This window comes from Stenella coeruleoalba, assembly GCF_951394435.1.
Source record: "Stenella coeruleoalba genome assembly, chromosome: 4".
Taxonomy (NCBI): Eukaryota; Metazoa; Chordata; class Mammalia; order Artiodactyla; family Delphinidae; genus Stenella; species Stenella coeruleoalba.
In genome coordinates this window covers 143517210-143531902 of record NC_137149.1, presented here as the reverse complement: position 1 = coordinate 143531902, position 14693 = coordinate 143517210, and the positions used below count along the sequence as shown (strand labels likewise).

Genomic DNA, 14693 nt, shown 5'->3' with positions numbered 1-14693 from the left:
TTCTCAATGCATATAAATGGTATGTTTATGCTATAATGTACTCTATTAAGTGTGCAAGGGCATTACGTTTAAAAAAACAATGAAACATTAAAAACAGCATGGATATGAAATGTACAGTGTGAGGAATATAGTCATTAACTACATAATATCTGTTGTATGGTGACATATTGTAACTAGACATCATGAAGATCAGTTTGAAATGTATAGAAATATTGAATAACTATGTTGTGTAACAGGAACTAACATAGTGTTGTAGGTCAATTATATTTCCAAAACAAACAAAATCATAGAAAATGAGATCAGATTTGTGGTACCAGAGGTGTAGGGCAAGGGCAGTAATTAGGTGAAGGGGGGTCAAAAGGTACAAGCTTCCAGTTATAAGCTAAATAATCACTAGGAATATAATGTACAACATGATAAATATAATTAATGCTGCTGTATGTTGTATATGAAAATAAAAATTTTTTCTATTTCTTTAATTTTGTACCTATATGAGATGAGGTATGTTCGCTTAACTTGTGATAATCACTTCATGACGTATGTTAATCAAATCATTATGCTGTGTATCTTAAACTTATGCAGTGCTGTATGTCAGTTACTGTGTCAAGAAACCTGGAAGAAAAAAACATTAATTTAAAAATAATGCTCTTGGAAAAATGGTCCTGATAGCCTTACTTGACGCAGGTGTTGGCAAGGATGTGCACTGTTGGTGGGACTGTAAACTGGTACAGCCATTATGGAAAACATTATGGAGGTTCCTCAAAAAATTGAAAAAAGAACTGCCATGGGATCTAGCAATCCTTCTGGATGTATTTTTGAAAGAAATGAAATCAGTATCTTGAAAAGATATCTGCACTCTCATGTTAATTGCAGCATTATTCACGAAATAGCCAAGACATGGAAGCAAACTAAATGCCCACTGATGGATTAATGGATAAAGAAAATGTGATATATATATATAATATTAATAATAATAATATTGGAAATGTGATATTATATAATATATATATACACAATGGGATATTACTCCATTAAATTAAATACTGCAATTTGCGACAACATGGATGGACCTAGCAGATATTATTCTTAGTGAAATAAGTTAGACAGAGAAAGACAATACTGTATGATCTCATATGTGGAATCTAAGAACATTGAACTCATAGAAACAGAGAGTAGAATGGTGGTTTCCAAGGGCTGGGGGCAAGGGTAGGGAAATAGGGAGATGTTGGCCCCAAAGTAAAAATTTTCAGTTATAAGATGAATATATTCTGGGGATCTAATGTACAGCAATGGTGACTTTAGTTAACAATACTCTATGATAAGGAAACTTCATATTGTGCTTCACTTTACTGAACTTCACAGATATTACATTTTTTTTACAAATTGATGGTTTGTGGCAATCCTGCATTTTTAGATACTGGTCAGCATTTTGTTTTTTTAGGCATAATGCTATTGCACATTTACTAGACTACAGCGTAGTACAAACATAACTTTTATGTGCACTGGGAAACCAAAAAATTCATGAGACTCACTTTACTGACATATTTACTTTATTGCATGGATCTGTTACCAGACTTGCAGTATCTCTGAGCTATGCCTGTACATACTTGAAAGCTGCTATGAGAGTAGATCTTAAATGTTCACCACACACACACGGTAATTATGTGAGGTGATGGATGCCTTAACTCACTTATCGCCATAGTCCTTTTGCAATAAGTACGTGTGTCAAATCATCACACTGTACACTTTAAATTTACACGGTGTTATATGTCAATTATATCTCAATAAAGCTGAAAGAAAATAAAATTGAAAAAATCTCTTCCATTCATGACAGCCATAAGATGACCCAAAAAAATGTTAATCACCTGAAAGGGATAGAATCAATCTAACACTTGGAAATGTTGGTGACTCTAGCCAGGGTTAAATCATGTACACTTTTCTAAGGTCAGTGATCAAAAAAAGTCTCTCCATGGTTTCAGACACTGAGGATAAGGTGGGATGCATCTAAAGCGCTGACGTGAGTTGACATGAAGGATTTCAGCTTGCAAATGTTTTTCTGCTGTTGGAATTTGTGTTTATTTTCCTACTAACTGAACTCCTTTTCCAATAATCTTGTTAAGAGTGCTAGCAAGAAGATCAATAGATCACACCAGCTCCATATTTCAGACATTACCCAAAGTGCCAAGAGAAGAGATACAGACCGGCAGAGTCGACAATCCTGGAACTAATGACTCAGGGAACTTGTGAAGTGCATTGACGTGACAGTTACATTGTTATCAGATCATTTAGAAAAAGTGATACTGTGGGCATCTACCATTTGTTTTCTCCACAAAATAAGACCCTCGGCAGAAAATTCTGGACTGGAGGATAGACCAGATTACTAGTTCAATGTAGAATGTCTTACCCTCCTATATAGTAACATCAAGGATTTATTTTTAGTCAGCAATTATAATGGATGATCTTATTTTCATTATCCATCAATTATATAACTAACTCACAAAAATCATACCCTAGTATTTGGTAAAAACTCAGCATTTTCAAATGCTTTATTACAAAATTCAGTATTTGATATGCATTCTTGCAAAGGGGTTCAATATCCCTTGTAAAATATTTGAACTATTGGGAACACTGTAGTATAACTTGGGTTTTTTTTTTTTGCCAAATAATATCCATTCCTCTTTATATGATAATAATTTGCTGAATTTCATTTGAAAACCTACTAATGTCCATCGTTAGTCCACATGGATTGCACAGGGCTGCCCATGCCCTCAACCCCAGTTACAGGAGTAAATATATGACCCAGACTTGGACAAGGAAAACATAACATTTTCCTCAGACAATGATAGCTTAAGAATGGCCACATGACAAAGAGTCAACAGAATTTGTTCTGGGATGTGGGGGGATCTGCTGAAGAAAAATAAGCAAGTTTTCTTTTATGTTTGTCCTCAGAGCACAGAAACCTGATACTGATGGCAGCCGGGTTACCACCACATAAAAAGAAATATGGTCCTGATGGTGTCGCTAATCATGCCACCCCTGGACCTTTTAGTCACATAAGCCAGTATTTTACTACTGTTCTTTCTGCTTAAGCCAGTTTAAGGGCTTTCATCTCCTGTAACTAAAAAGAACCCTAACCGATACCGTGTAATTTAATCTTAAGAGAGACATGAGTTAATTTTAGAGAGTTAAGCAAATTCAATAACATGTTCCTCTGCTGTAAAAACACACACACATACCATCTATTTACAGTAAATATACACATAATTTTGTACATATTTCTGTGAAAATCAGTGACAGATAGATGATAGAGAGATAGGTAATAGATAGAAGATAGATGATAGATAGATATTGATAGAGACAGCTAGGTTAATTATTCACTGACTAGCTGCTTGGATTGCCTCATATGCGTCAATCCTGATCTCTTCTGGATTTTGAAAAGTCTGGTTTCTAACCTTAGCTCTGCCACTGCTAAGCCTCAGTTTTCTCATATGTGAAATAAATGTGACAAAAATAGAACCTACCTCCTAAGCTTTCACGAGTTTACGTAAGACAGTGCTTGTAAAACTCTATCTAAAGTGGGTTTTCAATAAACATTAGCTTTTAGGTGTTACTTACTCATAGATGACTCTAAGGTAAAGAATACATTTATTTTTTGGAGCTAAAGGAAAATAGAAAGTCATAAACAGGCAAATTTCAGTTAGATTTCTGGTCTTGTATCTTTCTGATTGGACGGAGAACAAAATCTTACTCGATAAATATAAGGTTTTTTAATGAAATATAATCTAGTTCCAACCTAGCTATATATCTGGCCTTAAATATTTGAATTTGTTATTACCTCTACAGGATGAATTACTTTTAGCATTTGGTCAAACTAAGAATGACTAGAAATGTCTGGAGAATTCTGGGCAGTTTCCATATTCTCTGTGATTTAATTTGTTTGTTGCACTAAATAGCCAACCTCTATCTGCAGCAAGATTAAATTTTTTGCTATTGAGATGGGAAAGATAACAATGACATGAGCATTTGCATTTTAACTGGAGCTAGTATTTTGGGACAGGCAAAGGGGAGATGGTTTAGAATACGAGTCTTCTCACTGTCATCCTGAGAAGTTTCACCCCACACCTACCAGCACCTATAAAAAAGGAAGTCACTCCATATGTTCTAATATAATAAGTCACTCCATATTACCTAATATAAGAGCCAATATTCATCATAGTTCCTCCCACATAAAACTCACTTAGATCTATAAAGCTCACTTGATATTTTTTAAAAGATATATACCAAATAAAATCAAAATTATATTCTGTCACTTTAAACATGAAATAATCCATTATTAAAATTCTGAGATTTTAACAAATGCAATAAAATTTTGTTTCAGTGCGAAAGTACTCTCAACTCACGTCCAGTTGATTTCCACTTTCAGACAACTTATAACCAAGGGAACATTTAAATCCTGATGATACAAAAGAAAAAGATCCCCATTTAACACATTAGCATGGATGGAGGCTTGATGGTTTGATCTTCACAACTACGAATTACATGAATTATAATAGAAATAAAAACTAAAGTAGCAGCTAAGAAATGCAGAGATATTTCACTAAAATGAAAGAAAATGAGAGCTTTTTGTTGGATTTACTTTCATTCTTACTGCACCTATAATTTGCATCTCTCCATGTTTCCAATTCTTTCCAGGAGCAAGTTGAAAATCTTAGATATGGAGCTTTATGAAGAAATCTGTTCAGTCAGAGGAAAATGTTCTGCTCATTTTTTTCCCCAAGTCCAATCCATGTTTAGTCCTTATTCCCCAGGAGAATGAAAATAAGACTTTCTTCCTTTCACCTTCAACTAGAATCTCACGGCTGGTTCTGCCAGTGTTTTTGCCATAAAAATTCTTAACAACAATGAATTAACACCAACTCTGCTCTCCTTGATTTTTCCTCTCATTATCTGCTTCTTTGCTAAGCCCAGAATCTTTCTGACCATCAGTCTGAAAGACAGTGCTGTATATTTGCCTCTAAGTATATATAATGAGACCTGGTTTCTGGAGCAGCTAGTGATGGGGTAACAGTAGGAAAACTCTCTGGTTCATCTGGTCAGATCAACGCACTCACTGAAGCACTGACTTAAGTTTGTACCCTTTCCTGTGCATCAGACATGGCAGGCATGGTGGAGCTTCCATTCTGTTATTAGGCAAAGGGGGACAGTGGAGAGATGAGTTAAAGTTAATATGAAATGTAAATGGGAAGAAGCAAAATATGGGTGCTTTCAGTGCCAATATTCTGTGGGCGGAGGACCTCAGAAAGGAAAGATTTCCCCTTGTAGTTTTTTTTGTGTGTGTGTGTGGTACGCGGGCCTCTCACTGTCGTGGCCTCTCCTGTTGCGGAGCACAGGCTCCGGACGCACAGGCTCAGCGGCCATGGCTCACGGGCCCAGCCGCTCCGCGGCATGTGGGATCCTCCCGGACCGGGGCACGAACCCGTGTCCCCTGCATCGGCAGGCGGACTCTCAACCACTGTGCCACCAGGGAAGCCCTCTCCTTGTAGTTTTTGAATTAAACTTTCAATTCATTATTACAAATGTTGTAATAATGAATATTATTAAATATAGTAAAGTTTATTTGAATAGAACATATATAAGTAACACCTTCATATAAAATAAAAAGCAATGATTTTTATTATTGAGGTATAATTGACGTATTATATTAGTTTCAGATGTACGACATAATGACTTAATACTTGTATATATTGCAAAATGATCATCACAATACGACTACTTAACATCTGTCACCATAGTTAGTTACATAATTTTTTTTTTCTGACGGGAACTTTTCAGATCTACTCTCTTGGCAACTTTCAAATATGCAATACAGTATTATTAGCTGTCATGACCATGCTGTGCCTTATAGTCCCAAGATTTATTAATCTCTTAACTGGAAGTTTGCTTGTACCTTTGGATCCCCTTCACTCATCTCACCCATCCTCCACCCCTCACCTCTGGCAACCACCAATCTGTACCTATGAGTTTATTTTTTTTGTTTTGGGGGGTTTTATTTTTAGATTCCCTGTATAAGTGAGATCATACGGGATTTGTCTTTTCGCCGTCTGACTTATTTGACTTAGCAAAATACCTTCTAGATCTACCCATGTTGTCACAAATGGCAAGATTTCATTCCTTTTTATGGCTAATATTCCATTTTATATATACACCACATCTTCTTTATCCATTCATCCATTGATAGTTCTAAGGTTTCTTTCACAACTTGGCTATTGTGAATAATGCTGCAGTGAACACAGGGATACATAAATCTTTTAGAATTAATGCTTTTGTTTTCTTCAGAAATACTAAGAAGTGGAATACCTTGCTCTATTTTTAATTTTTCTATTTTTAATTTTTCTATTTTTAATTTCTACTTTTAATTTTTGAAGAAACTCCATACTGTTTTCCATAGTGGCTATATAACATTCTCACCAACAGTGTACAAGAGTTCCCTTTTCTCTATAACCTTTCATCACAAGTTCAAAAACAGGCAAAAACCAACGTAAGGTGACAGAAATCAGGATTGTTATTGTCTCAGGGGAGCAGGCAGTAGTAGTGACTGAGAAAGGACCCAAGGGGGAACTTCTGGGGTGCTTGCCATATTCCATTTCTTTATTTGGGTATTGATTCCATGAATGTGTTTCCTTTGTGATAATTCATCAAGCTATACATGTTACATTTGACACTTTCCTGTATTTATATCATACTTCAATAAAGATTTATTTTAAACAAAATATTACTAAAATAAAATAAATTCTAATTAGGACTTTATTTTTAAGAATTAGATTTTTGAAGCCCTTCCTTCCAAAGGAAGCATTTCTAGTAGCTCACAGAGGTTGCACCAATAAAGAGTACAAATCGGGAATCAGGGTACCTATGTTCTAGTTCTGTTCTGACATAACTAGTTCTCTCACTAGAACAAATCATGTCAAATGTCTGGTCTTCATCTCTCCTTTAGTAAAAGAAGGTATTTAAGCTAATCCTTAACATTCTTCTCAACTTTAAAGTCTCGAGGTTCCAAATAGCTCCCTAATTAGATGGGTATCAATTGCTGAGCCATGTGAGGGATACTCTTTCTTTCTAACCAAGTTACAGTAAAATCCAGACTATGGAGGGGGAAAGGTTAGCATTAATAAGAACATATTATATGGTGTGTTGGCAAAGGACTCATTTACAAAAGCACATGATATGTCTGAGACATGCAAAGTACAAAGATGAATTTTTTCTTCCTTCTCATGTGACCTTTTAAAATCTGAAATAGTATTTATAGATGCCCCCTTCCCAATGCCATTTCTGTTCAAAACATTTCTGACCTTTGCAAATGCAAGGCGTGGAACTCTGAATGTGACTTTAAAAATCAATTAGTAAAGACTACAATGATAATTACCCATGTAGTTAAAAAGAAAATATTCTGAAAAAACTTTTTAAAGCAACCAGATAAACAAGCTAACAAATGATGAAGGTCATGTTGACTGTAGAACAGACGTCCTTTCTAACTCTCCTAAGTAATCATTGCAGTCTGGCTGTTGTCTGATAAGAGAGTTAATTATCCCATATTTCATTTTTTTAATTAATTAATTTATTTATTTTTGGCCGCATTTGGTCTTCACTGCTGCACGTGGGCTTTTCTCTAGTTGCGATGAGCAGGGCCTACTCTTCGTTGCGGTGTGCAGGCTTCTCATTGCGGTGGCTTCTCTTGTTGCAGATCACAGGCTCTAGGTGCGCAGGCTTCAGTAGTTGTGGCACGTGGGCTCAGTAGTTGTGCGGACTCTAGAGCGCCAGCTCAGTAGTTGTGGCACATGGGCTTAGTTGCTCCACGGCATGTGGGATCTTCCCAGACCAGGGCTCGAACCTGAGTCTCCTGCACTGGCAGGCGGATTCTTAATCACTGCGCCACCATATTTCATTTTTAAAAGCAACGTAAGATCTCAATTAAACGCTCAAGATGGGGAAAAAAAGTGGGTTTTTTTTCTGTTGTTTTCATCCATTTTCTTTGTGACATGAACGTGACAATTCGATGAGAGCAAAGTACCCCCATTCCTAGTTCCCTGTGAAGAGCGTGTCCACTGCTGGGGGTTCCTCTGAGTTCTAACTCTTGCTGTAGCCTCACACGGTTGGAGAAGACAGCTAATTAATTTCACAGCTGTCCTAAATTTTCACAATGAGGTTACTGTCTGCCAAGGCAGTGTCTTCAAGACCGGGTCCTTGCTTCTCACACATACAGTGATTTGCCCTTTCAAATCTTTGAGCCAGTTTCTCGAGACCCAGTAATGGGTATGAAATGAATTTTACATGTAGCCAACTTACCTTACACATTTTCCTTTCAGCCTAATTATTTTAAAAATAATAATAATAAAAAAAGCTATTCAAAGAAGAACAGACATTCAGCAACTGGCTTACCTGTCTCTCAAGATGCAGACACAGAGCACATTCATTCAGCCCTAAACTTAGGAAACTACAGCTCTATTGTTCCTTGCTCTTCTTACAAATTCCTTATTACTTTTCTGTTCCTCCCTTTTCTTTCTAATCCCAGTTTTCTTTGCCTCCTCACCATGTCCTGTCATGAATGTTTTCAGTCTAAGTATTGCAAAAATATTGCCGGAAAATTTGCAGTAACTGCCACGGTTACACCAAATTTCCTTACCAGGGTCATTCCAACACCTAGAGGCTGACTGTGGCAGTTTCAGTTAACGGGGTGAGGGAGATTCAATATTTAATATTTCAGTTTTCAAGTGCACTTTTTTCGGAAACCTGAATAAGATTTGAGAACTGGTAAGAGCAGTATTAAGCCCACTCAGGCAATTGCAATATCCAAAGATTGTCTGACTAGAAGTTTTTCATGGTTTCTTTTTTTCCTGTTTCTATGGGAAAGAAAACTCCCCGGGAGACACTGAATTTAAAAGAAATGTTTAATATATAGGTGCTTCAAAAGTTGTATTAAAATTCATATTGTTGGGCTCCCCTGGTGGTGCAGTGGTTGAGAGTCCGCCTGCCGATGCAGGGGACACGGGTTCGTGCCCCGGTCCGGGAGGATCCCACATGCCACGGAGCAACTAGGCCCGTGAGCCATGGCCGCTGAGCCTGCGCGTCTGGAGCCTGTGCTCTGCAGCGGGAGAGGTCACAACAGTGAGAGGCCCGCGTACCGCAAAAAAATTAAAAAAAAAAAATTCATATTGTTAAATAATACAAAAGCACTCTGGCCAAGCATTTCTTAATGCTGTTTCTAAACAAAAAGTTAGTTACACACAATTCAGCTGACTGTACCCCACTCTTAGTTCTCATGATAATGAGAAGTTAAAGCAGACTTATTTGAAAATCCACAGACATCTACAGTTTCACAACCAAATCTGTGTTAACAAAATATAACACTAAGACAGCTATAGATGGTGTAACTGGTTGTAATGAACTGAGTTTTTACGTTTTGGAAAACAAGTCAGTTTTTGTCAAGGTTATATTTTTGGCAAGGACTACGTCATTTATAGACTAACAAACTCTCAGGAAAAAATTGAAGATTATTGATGGCCAAGCCTTACACAGAATACATCATTCAAGAATGTAAACCAATCCTACCTTCATTCTAGCCTGAAAAGTGAGTGAAGTCAGTTCATTCTATGTCCTAGAAGTCACTAGCTATATTGGCTCCCAGGATATCAGTGTGTCTGGCAGGTTCCTGCTAAATTTGAAGTTGTTATGAGATGCAAAGCCCTAACAGGAAGATGTGAATCAGCATACAGACCAGGATGAGGCTGAAAGCTCTGTGAAGACACCTGCCCACTGATCAAAGACCAAGACAGTCAGCATGCCAGATGGCCTGGGTGCCTGAGGGATATCATTGTAGTAATGAGTACCAATAAACCATTTTAAGGATTGTGAGAAAATCGAGTTCAGTAGCCAACCTGCATTGTGTGAATAACAGTCTGAAATCAAATGGTAAGCATAATTCCGTCATTAAGACCTCCACAGACAACCCGGTGGGTTTCCTTTCATCCCCGAAGGTCCGTTTTATGTTGCATAGGTGCTGCCTGAGTTTGAGTTTCTTCTTCTTTTATTTCCATTTCCCATCCTCTGATGGAGGCACTAATGAGCTATAAAAATAGCCAAGGGGCAGACAAGATAAGGGCAGAAAAATCAAGGACAAGGATAATCTACAAATGAAAAAATTACTCCCATAAAAACCAAGAGTTGGTTAGTGATGCCATGAAATAATGAAATTATCTCCAAAAATTCTGTTGCTGTTGTTTTTAAGGTACTGGAGAATACAAGGAATTCCTTAAGGTCTTTGGCACAGAAAACTCTCACGTTTCAGGAAACTTTGATTTTGGCTTCTCTTACAAAGGAAAATTGTCCATAAAAGAATGAATGAGCCTAGCTTGGCTATGGGGTCTTGCAGTGAAGAGCTTTATCTTCGGAAGGACCTAAATACTCTAAAGATTAAGCTGTAAAGGAAACTGTGTACTAGGCTGGAGAAAAAAACATTGCAAAGACTTAGCTAAATGGCAACTGGAATATGGGAAACCTCAACAGGAAGGGTGTAAATTCGACTGGAAAAGGGGTTTCATTTTCAAGACCATATTGTATACTTAGCTAATGTTGGGCACTGTCACATGTTATCTAATTTAATCCTCCAAACAATCTAATGAGGTCACTGTTGTTGCTATCTTTATGCAGATGACAAATTGAGACTGAGAAAGCCACCAACTTGCTCGGGGATCACAATTAGGGAGTGTTAGAAAGAGCCTTTCTGACACCAGAGTCCTTACTCCTTTCTACTTCAGAGGAATCTCTCAGATTCAGAACAAATCAAGAGTAGCTGAGAAGGAGGTGGATGACAGGGAAAAGTGAGTTTCCCTGTGTATTTTAGTTATTTGATCTAACAAAATAAGTTGGAAAATCCTTTGCACAATAAATTAGGGTTCATTAAAAATAAATTTAAAGAAAGTAATAACTGGATTTAAAAATAGACTAAGGGGGACTTCCCTGGTGGCACAGTGGTTAAGAATCCGCCTGCAAACGCTGGAGACATGGGTTCAATCCCTGGTCTGGGAAGATACCACATGCCATGGAGCAACTAAGCCCATATGCCACAACTACTGAGTTTGTGCTCTAGAGCCCATGAGCCACAACTACTGAGCCCACACGCCACAACTACTGAAGACCATGCACCTAGAGCCTATGCTTCACAATAAGAGAAGCCACCGCAATGAGGAGCCTGCACACTGCAATGACGAGTAACCCCCGCTCGCTGCAACTAGAGAAAGCCCATGTGCAGCAACGAAGACCCAATGCAGCCAAAAACAAACAAACACACAAACAAAACCCCCCAAAAAAACAAAAAAATAAAAATAGGCTAAGGACTTGTATAGATGTTTCTCCAAAAAAGACATAAAATGGCCAACAGATATATGAAAAAATGCTCAACATCACTAATTATCAGGGAAATGCAAATCAAAACCATGATGCAGTTTTCATACCTGTTAGGATGGCTATCATCAAAAAAAAAAAAAGATAGCGAGTGAGAATATGGGAAAATTTGAATTGTTACATGTTTTTGATGGGAGGTAAAATGATGCAGCTGCTACGGAAAATACTATGGAGGTTTTTCCAAAAGTTAAAAATAGAATTATCCTATGATCCAGTAATTGCACTTCTAGGTATTTATCTCAAAGAACTGAAATCAAGATCTCAAAATACCAGCACTCCTACGTCATTGCAGCAGTATTCCCTATTCAGAATTATATTGTGGAAATAGTTTAGATGTCCATTGACAAATGGATGGATAAGGAAAAACATGGTATATACCTATAATGGAATACTATTTAGCCTTAAAAAAGAAGAAAATTCTGCAATATGTGACAACGCGGATGAAACTGGAGGACATTATACTAAGTTAAATAAGCCTGTCACAGAAAGACAAATACTGCATGATTCCACCTATACGAGGTATCTAAGGTAGTCACATTTATAAACTCAGAGTGTGGAGTTGTGATTGCCAGGGGCCGGGGGTTGGGGGGAAATGAGGAGTGTCTAATCAACAAATGTAAAGTTTCAGTTATGCAGGATAAATAAAGAGAGCTTACTCATTGCACAACATAGTCAACAATAATGGGTTGTACACTTAAAAACTGAACAGAGGAAATATCATATTGTGTTCTTACCACAAAAACATAAATATATGCTTGCATCCAGAAAAAAAACCTTTCTGAAAAGTGGAAATTATATTAAGTTTTTGTCACACCTGAGGAATATTTTGGTATTTGTGTGTATTATTATTATTATTATTCTCCCACTGCCTTATAGAGTACCTGCACAAAGTAAGTCCTATTGATTGCTGAGAAGACAGAAACTAGATAGTGTCAGTAAGAAAAGATCTTTCTTACGATCTCCTGAGGAATTAGCCAGACTCCTCATTTGTGTCCTGGTGCTGTATCATGGTTAGAACTTCCACAGAATTCTGCTGACTTGCATCCTGGATAGGGCACTACTGTACTACATCTTCCATACTTCAGAAGCTCAAATTATTCTCCTAATAAAGCAGCTCAATTGTAAATATATTAAGTAGGATACTATTCTATTTAGAGTGGTTTTACAGCACCACAGTTTATGTTAATGAACTTGCACACATAGACCCGAATATAGAAAGGAATTTCATGCTCTCACCAGTCTCAATCCCACATTCAAATTTTGATTATGTAGATCACATACTTAATTTTTTTTTTTTTTTTTTTTTTTTTTTTTTGCGGTACGCGGTCCTCTCACTGTTGTGGCCTCTTCCGTTGCGGAGCACAGGCTCTGGACGCGCAGGCTCAGCGGCCATGGCTCACGGGCCTAGCCGCTCCGCGGCATGTGGGATCTTCCCAGACCGGGGCATGAACCCGTGTCCCCTGCATCAGCAGGCGGACTCTCAACCACCGCGCCACCAGGGAAGCCCAAACATACTTAATTTAACTATTCATTTAATGTAATGGACAGGGCCATTTAATTTGGTATCATATAAGCCAAAGCTTAATGATTCAATCATTTTTTTTTTTTTTTTTTTTTTTTTTTTTGCGGTACGCTGGCCTCTCACTGTTGTGGCCTCTTCCGTCGCGGAGCACAGGCTCCGGACGCGCAGGCTCAGCGGCCATGGCTCACGGGCCCAGCCGCTCCGCGGCATGTGGGATCTTCCCGGACCGGGGCACGAACCCGCGTCCCCTGCATCGGCAGGCGGACTCTCAACCACTGCGCCACCAGGGAAGCCCTGATTCAATCATTTTTGTTTGAACTGGATATACTGTTGTCAACAATGAGTCCCAAAATCATTAAAAATACTTTGAACATATACAGATATAAGTATATTTATAACACACATACAGATATTCCTTTCACAATGGCCTCCCAAATTGTTTAACTCTCTCTCCTCAACAAAGAAACCAAAGCACAAAAATCTAATAGTTTTTCTCTGAATGAACGGAAATTGAATGCGTATTCTGGCTTGGGATCTTGATCTGGGCAATGGTCTCGATATTGACAACTAGAAGGAAGTGTCCCATCATAGTTTACCAGTCAAACATCTTTTTATTTATTTTCAAGAGAACAAATCCACATTTTTATTTATTTACTTTTCAGTAAGTTTAAATCCTTGAAGGTACAGCATCACTTGGGTTCTGTGTCCAATGGCCTTAGCAGGAAGATTACTTTGGAATTTGTCATGAACCACACCACTTTTCCATGAGCATGAGTTATCTTTCCCCAGATTATTCTGGTTTTGTTAGGTTTTCCGCCAGGAGTTACTATGTTGTTCTTTTCTTTGTACACATAGCACGTCTCTTGTCTAGACAGAATTCAGTTTCATCTCGAGCATATACACATTCAATTTTCAGAAGACTTTTGCGCTCCCTCTTGTTCCGTAGACAGAGCTTATAGCCAGAAAAAATGGCCTTGGACCACAGCCTTCCAGACATATTTGTCATTTTAGAAGTCCTGCTCCCAGCAGGCCTCCACAGGCTCTAAGATGGCTAAAAGAGCTACCGCTGAAACATCTTAAAGTGATGCCTAATCATCAAAAAGTAAGTTCAATACACCAGCCTCAAATCAACCTTTTGTTTTGTCTCAATCCTTCATTGGACAAACCAGAAGTATCCAATATTTAAGTGCTTTGGACATAAAAAAGAAATTTCAAACTGAAAAAAAAAGACTGAAGGAGACAAGGATAATTCAAGGAAGAGAAAATTAAAAAAAAAATTAGTACCTCAGACTCACTTAATGACATTGCATACATAGAAAAAGAACAGCACGTTTGTTCAGTGAAAAAGGAAAAATTTCTGAGATTAAAATGATGATTGCAGAAGTTAATATAAATCCAAAGCAAGACTGAAGATAAAAAAAGAAATGCAGTGTACAAGTAGTCAAAATACTTATGCCTGAACATTTCTTGATTGATTAAATTCAAAAGATATATGACCTAGATGGGTGGGATGGGGGTGGTGGGAGGGAGGTCCAAGAGGGAGGGGATACATGTATACATATAGCTGATTCACTTCATTGTACAGCAGAAACTAACACAACATTGTAAAGCAATTTTATTCCAATTTAAAAAAACAAAAAAAAGATATGAGAAATAAAATACACACATGAATGAAATAGTCCACCTTCCAATTCTAGAAATTCTAAAGAAAAAG

General features: G+C 37.6%; 1 protein-coding gene and 1 pseudogene across 2 annotated transcripts in view; both read right to left on the bottom strand.

Annotated features, from left to right (window-relative positions):
- The window catches only part of LOC307185554 (uncharacterized protein), a gene marked incomplete at its 5' end in the record, with an annotated part of 91635 nt that overhangs the window by 15383 nt on the left and 61559 nt on the right, over window positions 1-14693 (bottom strand). The window lies entirely within an intron of this gene.
- Window positions 13558-14517, bottom strand: LOC307186194 (large ribosomal subunit protein eL33-like; annotated as a pseudogene). Its single transcript has one exon. The product of its transcript is annotated as a large ribosomal subunit protein eL33-like (transcript).